Source organism: Lissotriton vulgaris, chromosome 10, assembly GCF_964263255.1.
Source record: "Lissotriton vulgaris chromosome 10, aLisVul1.2, whole genome shotgun sequence".
Classification (NCBI taxonomy): Eukaryota; Metazoa; Chordata; class Amphibia; order Caudata; family Salamandridae; genus Lissotriton; species Lissotriton vulgaris.
In genome coordinates this window covers 482,669,962-482,683,172 of record NC_141698.1, presented here as the reverse complement: position 1 = coordinate 482,683,172, position 13,211 = coordinate 482,669,962, and the positions used below count along the sequence as shown (strand labels likewise).

General features: G+C 46.0%; 1 protein-coding gene across 1 annotated transcript in view; it reads right to left on the bottom strand.

Moving 5' to 3' along the window:
* The window catches only part of LOC147685432 (cyclin-dependent kinase-like 4), an 892,274-nt gene that overhangs the window by 112,957 nt on the left and 766,106 nt on the right, over positions 1-13,211 (bottom strand). The window lies entirely within an intron of this gene.

Here is a 13,211-nt window from a genome sequence, read left to right as displayed (position 1 = left end):
TAAGACCGGGCCACCAATAGCGATGCTTCAGTAATGAAACTGTAGCCGTAGCCCCTGTGTGTGCTGACCCCAGACCCTCATGTGCAACTAGTATTAAACCCAATCTGCAATCAGTGTTTGGTATTACTCTATCCCTCACTCTTTGAATCTCAGCATATGGAATGTTTTGTGCATTTAACTTGTAGGAGTACTTGGGTGGAAAATCTTTCGGCAGGTGGGTGTTGTTGGGGGCAGCTTTGACGGCCACCATGATTTCTCTGCCTATTCTTGTACATGAACGAGTGATTGTAGCAACGGCAGCAGTGTGAACTGTTGCCTTTACGGCCTTATTGGCCATGGAATTCCCTTCAACATGAATGCCAACATGCTGATGACTCAATGTGTGAATAACACGAGCCCATGGCAAGCATTCTTTCAGCTTTGCCACCCATTCCCAAAGCATCTTGTGCTTGACTGTGCAACCCTTGGAATCACTAAATATATTTAGGCCCAATAGTGAATATACTCATTATAGGACTGAATACAGAAGTATGAATCACCCATTATAAGTGTGAAGAATATAGGATCCGTACTTTGTAGTGCCATTATCAGGGCTTTGAATTCTGCCAGCAACCCTATAGAGTACCCTAAGGATTGAGTGTGTGTTTTTTGGATGGAACTTTCCGTCATGCATGCACCCCTGTTATGGGTGAGCATGCTGCGGAATATTGGTTTTGTGTTCCAATGCAGGCTGAGCATATACATTGGTATGAATTATGTATTCAAATTGATCTAGAGGCAATACTTCATTTGGCATAGGGTATTCTTGTTCTTACTGCAGGGATGCTTGTGTTTGTAGTGTAAAATCGAATCTGTAATCTACATCTCAATCAGTGAGAGACTTCATTGAATCCATTGTGGATGTAATGCTTTGCCATTTGAAATGCTTGCTTTGGTAATGGCCTCTAAGGTCAGTACTGTTTTTTTTAAAACAGATTTTTATTGAGTGCATATTAAGCATATATTCTGTAACGCTCTGTCACCCAGAGTCAATCACCAACATCATTAGTTTGAACACATATGCAGTCATTTTCTCGTGTTACATTATAGAAAAAAGAAAAGAAATCAAGGATACAATAAACTCATCCCTCCCCCCATCCCCCCACCACCCGCAACTCCCTCCCCCTCCCTGGGCGCTGCTGCCTGCTCTACTAGGTAAAACACTTTCAGTGCACAGTATAGTACCGTCACTGACAATTGTACAGAAGTGCCAAGGTAGTCCGGCTAAATCCGAGGCTGGTCTGTGGTGTCATCGGGAGGCGGGTCCAGCTCCAGACCACGATAGTCCGCCCACCGTTTCCACACCCTATAATGTTTGAGCGGGCACCCCCTGGCCACAAAGACAGGCTGCTCCATCCCATGCAGAAGTCCATGCCCCGCTTCCATGCAAGTCGGTACTGTTGTAACAAAAATGATTCACTTACCCTGAGCCGGTGCTCTATCTCTCTCACTACAGTATTCTGAACCACCGTGAGAATTTTCTCAGTAGGTGCAAAACGCATTTCAGCGTTGGTGTAAAAATGTGATTTGTATGCAATGGGTTCTGTATCACCTTAATTGAAAGTGATATAGGTGTACCGGGTAGGGCCAGAGACTACTCGGATCAGTTGTGTTTACACTTGTGTACAAATTTTTATAAGCTATCACATCCGGAACAGAAAATGTTTGTGTGTTCCTGTGTCCAATGGTTGATTGAGAAATCAGATCTAATTAAATTGTAGAATGGTTTTACTCGTTCTGCATAATCAAAAATGTATGTTCTGCCAAAATTTAAAAATCCTAAAATGGATTGTAATCTTTTCAGAATCGTTGGAGGTTGGGGCAGTGAGCATTTTTCAAAAAAATTTGCTGCCAGGCTTTTGCCTTCACTTGACAGTTCATATCCTAGAACAGGACAATTTTTGATTTTTGGAAATAAAATTAATAGCCAAAGTTTGGATACCTAAGAATTATATGGTTCACTCTAGCCAAGTGTTCCATTAACACATCGTCCTTCACATAAATATCATCCACAAAGGACAATGTCCCCTCATCAAAATTTTTAAGTAACTTTCTTACCCTGGTTGAAATCAGCCCAGGGCTATTTTTATACCCTTAAGGTAAACGAAGAAATTGAGGCTGTGAACCTAGCACTGAAAATGAGATCGGATATATGCTCCCAGGCACTATATTCTGGCAGAACAATCTATTTGAGATATCCAGTGTGGTTTTGTATTTCTTCTGCACAATGTTATTACGGCTCTATGTGCATTTTCTACTGCAGGTGTGTGTGTGGAAGTGTTCAAATGTCTATAATCTAAAACTAGACAATATGAATTGTCTAGTTTCATTACAGGAAACAAGGGGTTATTAATGGATGAGGTACAATTTCCTATCACACCCTGGTACTCAAGTTGTTCTAGAATTACCCTAAATAGTTTTCTAGCTTAATGTTTTATTGGGTACTGTTTCTGCGGCTGAGGAACTGATTTTAATGGGATTTTGTGATGAGGAGACTCATTATCCCACCCAACATGATTGCAGTAAAGTGCAGGAGCTAACGCCCACTTCTGCACGTACTAATGTTTAACTGATTCCTGAACGAGGTCGGTCAAAGCAGGTAAAATGACCGTTTCTCCCAGTGGGCACTCCATTACAAACTCAGGTGCTCAATCCTTTTTTAGCCAAAAGAATGTTATAACTGTGTGCCAAGTTCACCCAAAAGAGAGCCTTGATGTTCCTGGGTTATATCCACCTCCATTTAGAGTGTTATTTTGTATTCACAATGTGGGACACTTACCCTTGTATCAAGTGTTTTTACTGTGATTTGTTCATTCAGCACTACTACCACCAGATAATCCATCAGATTCCAGCGAGGTATTGTGCGTTCTACCACAATGTCCAGCATAATCACTGCATATTTTGAAGCAGAGTCCTCAGTAGTCTGGGCATGTCTTATTTTAATTCTAGCTACCTTCTTCTTTTTTAATTGAGATTCATGAGCCTTGTGTTTGTCCTCTTTAAGGAAGTAATCTGAAGTGTGATGTGTTTCCCTTTTCGGTTTCATACAGTCTTCAGATCTGTGTTCTGACTGTCCACCTCTCTCTGAACTTCTTTTGGATGAATCCTGAAAGGTACAAGAGGAACGTGCATCAGTATCCTGATACCTATCAGGCTTTCTAATACCACGATTTCTTAGATTATCTTTTGCTTATTATGTTTTTTTATTGTCTTATTTCTTTTTGGAAGAATATGGTGCTTGCTTAGAGTTATCCTTTTCAGAATTACTCTTAACCTGTGGTTTCCCAGGTCTGGCACCCAAATGATCTTTGCCTAGCGTAGCATAAATTATCCTTGATAAGTCTAGGTAATTCCTGCTCCTGCTGTGCAAGAGTGAATTCCCTAAGGCGTTCGTGTAGAAACAATTCTGCTGCTTCCCCATTTATGTTACTTAACATAATGGTTGATACCACAGCAAAATTGTCCATCAGTTTCATCCCTAAGTCCAAGGCAGGTCCTACCCCGTACTCATTCTGTACTTGTTTCTGAACATCAGGTAGGACTGCTATTGAAGGGGTACCATAAGTTCTGGTGTAGACTGCAGTGAAGACTGTACCCTAAGTGGCACAATCTTCCACCGAGGGGTGCATCCCCATTGGCAAGCATATTGTTAAAATTCTATGTTTATCCTGCTGTTCTGTATAGGAAAAAACTGCTTCAAGCTGGCTTGTTTCCTGTCCTATCCAGAACGGAATTTGCTCCTGACTGGTGGGAACCTTTCCCATAACGGCATTCAGTGTTTGAGAGCTGATTCCGCTATTGATTATATGCACAGATAGCTTTTACCGCTGACCAACTACCATGTCACAGTCTGTACTGCGCCACTATTTTAGCATTATGGTTTCTACACGGATACAACCGCATTTAAGCACATAAGACCCATGTGCATTCTGGGATGCTAATTTCCATTAATTATGTGTTTGTTTGTATTGTTTTATATCCTTTCTTTTTACAGGTACAAAGCACAGAGGGAGGCACCCTCATACCCATATTGCACCTCAGTGAGTGCAACACATTGCGGGTCACTTACACTCAATTCCTGACCCTACCTTTTTTTAAATCACTTCACGAGCACTTCACACATTCATAGGTCCTGAAGAAAGCCAGCTCATTACCAAGGCATGGCTGAAACATGTTGACCACACAGGATGTGGGGGACCATAGATAACTCCACAACGCATCCATTGCCTTGTTTTTAACACTGCCAAGGGCCCGCTAATAAAATTACCTAGTATAGAAATTGGGACCCGAGGACAGTTTTTAATTCGAACTCACATGCTATCACTGCCTACTCATTCACCACGAAACCAGCTCTGCTGTAAACAGCCATTGAAGCACACCGGGGACACATTCGGTGCCATCGGGTGGAGCCCGATGATGCAGCATGCCACCAACAAGGTTGGTGGGTAAGGGCTTTTAAAAAGAAATAATATTTCTTTCTTCCATACAAACACACTATCCCAATGCCCTTTGAGGCTAGTTCCCATTGATAATACATATATTTCAGGGGAAGTGAACTAGCCCTGCTGTTCCTCCCTCTCCCCTTGATACCTAATAAAATAGAAAGCAGCCTTGAGATGTACGTTGGAGATTAGCAATGTTATGGATATATAAATAGCTTGGGCACTCGTGGATGAGGATAGAACCGTATTTATACACAGTGCATAAAGAGGCCTTGTACATGATGCTAGAGGAATCATGCTAATGTTGTGTGAGGCTAAATGTATAAACAAAGTGGTTTCTGAGAAACTATTCCAACAGTGTCGTGCATGAAAAAATGTGCTAAGGTTCACAGCAGAAATGTTATTGTGAAAAAATGGACAATGTAAATAATGAACAGCTTTGCTAAATAGGCCTAACCCAGGAACATAACAATGTGTATAGGTTTCTTCGTGGATGTATGAGTGGCTCTATGAGTGTGTGAATGGGTGTGTGAGCAGTTTTATGGGTGTGTGAGTGTCTGTATGAATGGCTGTATGGGTGTGTGACTTGTTTTGTGGGTGTGTGAGTTGCTGTGTGAGTAGCTGCATCCATGTGTTAATTGGGGTATGGATGGCTATGTAGGCATGTGAGTGGTTGTATGGGGTTGCAAGTGGATATGCGAGTAGTTGTATGAGTGTGCTAGTGGGTGTATAAGTAGCTGTATGGGTGTGTGAGTGCTTGTATCTGAGTGTGAGAGACTGTATGAGTGACTGTATGGGTGAGTAAGTAGCTGTATGAGTGGCTGCATGGGTGTTTGAGTGGCTGTATGGGTATGTGAGTGGCTGTTTGAGGGGTTGTATGGATGTGTTAGTGAGTGTGTGAGTAGTTGTGTGGATATGTGAGTGGGTATGTCAGGGGTACTGTGGAAGATGTCACCAGTGATGCCATTTGAGACATTATCCGTGACATCATCAGTGATGTCACTAACCATGCTATGAGTGATATCATATGTAAGGTCATAAGCAGTGCATTGCAGGGGTGTAAGATATAGTTAGTTCAGGTAATTATACCTTTTGAATTTCTATTTTTTTGTGTGTTTAAAATCTGACTCAACTGAAACGTCCCTTTAACCTGTGCTTTTTCAGTGAATTTCTAAGGTTCTTTTAGTTCAAATCCCCCAATCTATAACGCCCCTCTAACCTTTGTTATTTTTAGTGAATTTCTAAGGGGTTTTGAATCCTATTTCCTAACCAGAACATCCCTGTAACCTTCATTTTTCAGTGAATTTCAATGTTTAAAAAAAATATTATTTCCTAGCTATAACGTCCATAGAACGTGAGTGGCTTTCAGAGTGTGTACGTGGGTGTGTGAGTGACTGCATAGATCTGTGGGTGGGTGTCTGAGTACCTGTGTGGGTCTGTGAGTGGATTTGTTAGTGCCTGAATGGATATCTGAGTAGATGTATGAGTGCCTGTGTGTCATTCATGATGGGGCTGTGACTGCCTGTGGGATTGAGTGAGTGGTTCTAAGAGTGCCTGTTAGGGCTGGGAGTGGGTGTGTGATTGAGTGTCTGAGTGGGTGTGTGAGTGTCTGAGTGTGTCTGTAAGTGGGCATGTGTGTGAGTGCCTGTGTGGGTCTGTGGGTGGGTATATGAGTGTGTGGGTGAGTCTCTGAGTGGGTGGGTGAGTGTCTGAGTGGATGTATAAGTGTCCGTCTGGGTCTGTGAACAGTTGTGTGAGTGATTTTGTGGGTGTGTACGTTTCTGTGTGCTCTGTGAGTAGGTTGGTTAGTTCCTGCATAGCTCTGTGAATGGGTGTGTGAGAGCCTGTTTGGGTCTGTAAGTGGGCATGTAAGTACCTGCATGGGTATTTGAGTGTCTCAAGGAGTACTTGCATAGGTCTGTGACTAGGTATGTGTGTGGATGAGTGGGCCTGTCAGTGGGTCTGTGAGTGGCTGTGTGGGTCTGTGAGTATCTGCATGGGTCTCTGAGTAGGTGTGCGATTGTTTGTTTGGATTTGAGCGGGTGTAAAAGTGCTAGCATAGAACTGTGAGAGGGTGTGTTGGTCTGTGAGTAGGTGTGAGAGGGACTCTGTGGCTCTGTAAGTGGATGCATTGGTCTGTGAGTTGGTGTGTGGGTACCTGCATAGATCTGTGAATACCTGTGTGGGTGTGTGAGTAGGTATGTCAGTGCCTGCATGGTTTTCTGAGTAGGTATTTGAGTACCTCCATGGGTCTGGGTCTGTGTGTGCCTGTGTAGGTCTGTGAATGGGTTTGTAAGTATCTGTCTGTATATGTAAGTGGGCGTGTGAGGGCCTGTGTGGGTCTGTGAGTGTATGTGTGAGTGTCTGTGGGTGGACGTGAGAGTGTTTGTGTGGGCCTGTACATGGGTGTGAGACTGCATGTTTGGGTCTGTAAATGGATGTGAGAGTTCCTGTGTGAGTGTCTGAATGGGTCTAAATGTGTTTTTTTTCAAAGTGCATCAAGATTCGCAAATCTGTTGTGGACTAACACATGGGACCACGTGGTGCCTCGAGGTGGATCCACAGATTCCTGAAGTGGGAGAAAAAACATTTGAGCTCAATTATATACCCAACATAGGTCCCTCTGACACTCCTCTAAAACACCTAATAGGTTAGTGTACCTCTACCCTGATGCCTTTAATCATTTTGCAGATATATTTTAAGGCCTGGGACCGTTCTCCGATACTTAAAATGATGGCTGCAACATCCCAGTCAGGTTGTAGTCAGCCAATCATGGCGTTTCTGATGGGGGTGACTTTGTGGCTCCATCTCGGGGGATTTGCGGAAGGTTGGCGTCCCTCGATATCTAGAATTCTTTTTCCTTAATACCTCAGCAACTACTGATTGGATTTACACCATATCACAACAAGCATTTGCAATGCAATAGGTCTCATATTCACGCGAGTTTCAGCTGTTGGCACTGTAAATGAAAATGCCTTTTATTTATGTTTTGGGTTTTAAAACATAAATAAAAGGCATTGTCATTTATAATAATAATAGCTGAAACTCTCGCAAATGCAAGACCTATTGCATTGCAATAAAGGGCCTTCTCAATTGCGTGTTAGATTGTAATTATCAGAGGAAAAGACCGGCCGGCGACATCTCCAAAGTATTGATAAATAGTGCAGTGAAGAAGATGTGTAAGTGTTGTAAATTACACAGACACAAAGTGCTACATATGATCTGAGCTATAAACACTAACAAAGCACTCTAACACATTTCGCTCTGTGATTACACTGTCGCAGCTGAGGAGGAAGACCAAGGGGGCTATTTCCTGCCCTCTCCTTGATTTGAGTATGCAGTGTGCTATTGCGTAATGTCATTGCTTTCTTTTGCTTAATAAAAAACACTCCAGCTGTGGTAGGGCTCTGGCTTAACTTCCTGGTGCTGGGCAGGCAGTGCTTTATGTAAGGCATAGAGGGAGGGAGGTATGGTCTCAGCTGCAGCTCTGGTCTCATACAGTGCCCCTGCTATAACTAGTGAGGGAGAGGTGCTGTGGTGGTGGAATTGGTATTGGTGGTGGTGGTATTGGTGGTGGTATTGGTGGTGGCGGTACTGGTGGTGGTGTTATTGGTGGCGGTGGTGGTGGCATTGTTGGTATTGGTGATGGTTGTATTGGTGGTGGTATTGGTGGTGGTGTTTGTGATGGTGGTACTGTTATTGGCGATGGTGGGACTGTTATTGGTGGTAGTGGTATTAACGGTGGTGGTATTGGTATTGGTGGTGGTGATATTGGTGACATTGGTTTTGGTGGTGGTATTGGTGGTGGTGGTGCTATTTGTGGTATAATTGGAGGTAGTGGTGGTGGTGGTGGTGGTGGTATTGACTTTGGTGGTATTGGTGGTGGTGATATTGGTGGTGGTAGTGGTATTGGTAGAGGTGGTATTGGCGGTGGTAGTATTGGTGGTGGTAGAATTGGTGGTGGTGGTATTAGTGGTATTGGTGGTGGTGGGATTAGTGGTGGTGGCATTGGTGGTATTTGTGAAGGTATTGGTGATGGTATTGGTGGAGTTGGTGGTGTTGATATTGGTGGTGGTGTTGGTATTGGTGGTGTTGGTATTTATGATATTGGTATTGGTGGTGGTGCTAATAGTGGTGGTGGTGTATTGGTGTTGGTATGGGTGGTGATGGTATTGGTGGTAGTGGTATTTGTGGTATTGGTGGTATTGGTATTGGTGGTAGTGGTATTGGTGGTATTGGTATTGGTGGTGGTGGTATTGGTGGTGATGATAATGGTATTGGTGGTGGTAATGGTATTGGTGGTATTGGTGTTGGTATTGGTGGTAGTGGTGGTATAGATGGTGGTGGTATTGGTTGTATTGGTGGCAGTGGTATTGGTGGTATTAGTGGTGGTGGTGGTATTGGTGGTGGTATTGGTGGTTGTAATGGTATTGGTGGTGGTATTGGTGGTGGTATTGGTGGTGGTGGTATTGGTAGTGATGGTATTGGTGGTGGTATTGGTATTGGCGGTGTTATTGGTGGTGGTGGTGGTGGTATTGGTATTGGTGGTTGCGGCATTGGTATTGATGGTGGTGATATTGGTGGTTATGGTATTGGTGGAGGGGTATTGGTGGTGGTGGTGGTATTGGTGGTCATGGTATTGGTGGTTGTGGTGTTATTGGTGGTGGTGGCATTGGTGGTGGTATTGGTAGAGGTGGTGGTATTGGTGGTGGTATTGTTGTTGGTGGTGTTGTTGTTTATAAAACAGGCTTTTGAAAATAACCCCTCAGGTGGCTTTAGTACAGATGACATGTAACAGATGTGCTGTTGTCAGCTTCAGCCCATTAGCACAGGATTATGTGCTAACTGGAATTTACATGACTTCATTCGCTAATCATTTTTAAATCAATTTTATTGGGGGTTGAAACTGACATGAAATAATGCTGGGTTAAAGTGATTGAAAGCAGGCACCCGTGTTACGGGGGCGGCCGTGCTGCTTAAAAAAAACACAAGGGGTTTCAGCTGAAGCAGCGCATGTTCAGCCTGCAGTAAGAGAAACTCAATAAAGTAAATAGTGCTTTCAGACTAGATAACAGGTCCTGTGTAACAACCGAAGAAAGGGGCCAGTAGCCATGGCAAGTTACCAATAAAGAGAATGCAGTACTAAAGAGGGACTAACAAGCCTATTAACAAATCCAAAGGCAGCATTTAGGAATGACAATGATACAAGCCAATGAAAAATATGGGTGGAGAGTGGACGTGGCTTCTCTCCCAATCTCTAGTCCAGCAGTCTTGCAGAGCAAGCAATGCGGGCGTGCTGATGCTAGGCTTGACCTAAAAAGGGCTCTAGCCGGACCAACAGCTACTTCTCTGCCTAATTTGGTGTAATTCCATCCAGCAGTTCATGCTAAAGTCATGTTCAAAATCCTTATGAAAAATTGCATGGGAAACTCACATTTTTTTACCCTTCTTTTTTCTTGACCCCCGATTGACGGATCACCCATAAACTCGTTATGCTGAACTAGACACACCGTGCCACTTTTTGGGGGAAATTGTGTGAAGATTTGTCAAACGGTGCCAAAGTTATAAGCAAGTCAGAAAACACTTTTCTTATGGGATCTAGGTCCTAACTACAACTACCTACTGCTCCTACACAGAACTGTGCACAGAGACTTATGCAGAACTAGACACACCGTGCCACTTTTTGGGGGAAATTGTGTGATGATTTGTCAAACGGTGCCAAAGTTATCCGCACCCCACAGAGTTCATGGGGAGCGGCCCGGCGGGGCCTGAGGAGCTAGCAGGTCGCTGGTAAGGCCAGGACCACTGCCGGGGTTTGGAGGTGGGCCCATGCGGCAGTACCCTGGCATTAACACAATGCTACAGGTAGACTTACTCATACAACACAAAGATTTAATAAAAATAAATCGAAACTTGACACAATTTGTCATGAGGACATTTACCTTCCAACCAGAAATAGTTGCAATAAATGGAACTCAAACTCAGGGTACAGCAACTAAAATCACACCACAAACATTACATGCAGTGATTGGCAAAATGCCCTCTAAACATGAACAAATGCCATTCAGGGTGGCTCAGAAAATAACTCAGCTCGAGGCAGTATTCCTGTATACTACCCCGAATGAAAAACACAGAATGCTAACAATCTGCTTGCCCATGAGGATAACACCACAAGTAGAGGATTGAACCACTTGGGGTACAGCCTTTACTTCCATATATAGCAGAACTCATGGTATTCCTTCATTAGCAGTGATACCAGATGTTAAGAAAAATACAAAACGAGTACAGAGAAGAGCCTTCTCTGAGCTTAGGGATGAAGTTACTAGGTAACTATGCCCAGGTATCAGCCATAATACTAGCTAATATTAACGGGGAAGCAGCTTCGGTGGCCATCCGCCAACACCTAATGGAGTTCAGTCCTTTTGAACAGTAACACAAACTATCCAAAATAATTGAAACTGCATTTGCAGAATTAGGCAGAGACAGTTTGGGTGGGAAAGCTTTAAAACCACAACTGAGGGGGCGTGGCCAAGATGGCGCTGAAGCAAGTCATGCCTTGACTACTCTCCTGCCAACCGCTGACCCGCACAGCGCTCTCCAGGCCAGAGACGGGGCATACAAAGTACTGGAGGGTGTCCTGTCCTCTGGAGTATGGACAGCTGTGGTGAAACTGCAAGTGGAGCCGCTGGAGAGCTGCAGCCAAGTCCTGCGGCCGGCAGCAGGGTGCCGGAGGCGTGGTGGTCGAGACATGCAGCCCAGAGCGGGGCCACGTCTGCGCGAGGGTTGCAGCTTCGGCAGCCTGATTCCCAGGGGCAGGCCCTGTCCACGAGGCCTGGCCGTATTGCGCCCCCGCAGCACCGCAGCAGCCCTTCAAGTACGACGAGGACAGCACACTTAAAGTGAGGCCTAGAGTGGCCATAGCAGCTGGCCGGCGAGTGCGGAGAGACTCTCCAGCACCGAGGGGAGCAGAGGACACCCTTGACCGTGCCCACTTTTGCTGGGCTTCGGATCCACCGGCGGAGCCCTCAGGTGAGTGGAGCATTTTACTATGGTCCTCATCGGCGAGCATATCGGCTCAACTAGCACGCTGCTGTAGTCGGCTCAGTTGGTGGCACGGAGTTCATGGGGTGCGGCCCGGTGGGGCCTGAGGAGCTAGAAGGCTAGCAGGCCGCTGGTAAGGCCAGGACCACTGCTGGGGTTTGGAAGTGGGCCGCATGCGGCAGTACCCTGGCAACCACTTGCCCCCTCACCTGTGAGAAGGAACCGAGTGCACACCCTGTGGGGTGGTGCTTCGGCCCATTGCTCTTGCCCTGGGTGTGGGGCCAAGACAGCCTGAAGCGGGGGACAGAGCGGGCCTTAAACCCCGGGAAAATCAAGCCAGCGGCCCACGCCCTCCTGCACATGCTTCCTCCCCCCCTGGTTTTTGATGGACACTTTGGCCCGGGGTAGAACAGAGCTGCTACTGGGCCTGGTGGACCAGTGCCCCCCCCCCCCCTTGGCGCGATGAGAGGCAGATTCTGGGCCACGTTGAAGGAGCAGCGCTGCAGCCCAAAAGACACACCTAAGAGGCCTAACCTTCGCTGCATGCCAGCCCTCGGGCGCTAGTGGCGGATCCCCTAGGCGAAGCCTATGCTGTAGTGAGCTGGGGTGAGTGGCAGCCTCTGGATCGCTTTGCACAGCCGGGGAGGCCTTGAGTGTTTGTACTGCTTGTACCAACACATGGAAACTGTAACGTGAAAGGACTGGGAGGCATCAGACAGGTGAAAGAAACAATCTCTCCACCATGGCGGCCGGACGCCTCAAGAAAGATCACATGATCAAGGACCTCCTCTCCCAACCCGGGGGGAGAGGGACGGAGGACGCTTCCATGCCTCCTGGTGGAACGGGTCATCAGCCCTAACACAATGTGGAGGAACCAGTGATCTGGTCATTTATGGAGGCGCTGTTCATCTCCTTGAGGGATGAACTTCACTCCCTTAAAAGCGAATTTGCGCAGGTCCTTGAGGAGACACAGCAAGATGTAGATGCTCTTTGGGAACGTGTGGCAGATCTGGAGAAGTAAGGGAACAGAAAGAAGGAGGTGGAAACTCTTCAGCAAGTTGTCATCCGACTCTGGGAGCAACACATAGACATACAGGCACACCTGGAGGATTTAGAAAATCAGTCCCGGAGGAATAATATGCGAATTAAAGGAGTGGCATCCGGGGCAGAGGGGGATGATATTTTTGGTTTTACCTGTGATCTCTTTCATCACATCCTGGGGGGCCCTCCGCAGTCCCCGATCCAACTGGGCAGAGCACACAGGGGGCCTCTCTAGCCAAAACTCTTCCTCCCCACCGGACATCCTGGTCTGTGTGCATGACTTTCAGGTGAAGGAGGAGATCCTTAAGAAAGCACGCAGTTCTCACCCCATTGTTTTCCAGGGCCATTACCCTACTCTCTTTCAAGACCTTACTGCCATCACCCTGCAGAAGCACCGGTCATTCTGTCCGGCGATGGCACACCTCTGAGGTCCTGGCATCTCCTACTCGTGAGGTCATACGCTTTATTTTCCGATGGGAGGGAAAGGTCCACCAGCTATGTACCTTGGTGGAGACCTGCCGAGTGCTGGGTATAGCACTTCCTGAGGAGCAGCATCTGGAGGGCACGCCACCACTGTCTCAAAAAATTTAACAGAATGGTTGGCAGAGAGTGGGGTGCCCAGACTAAACCGGACCCTGAAGAGATAGT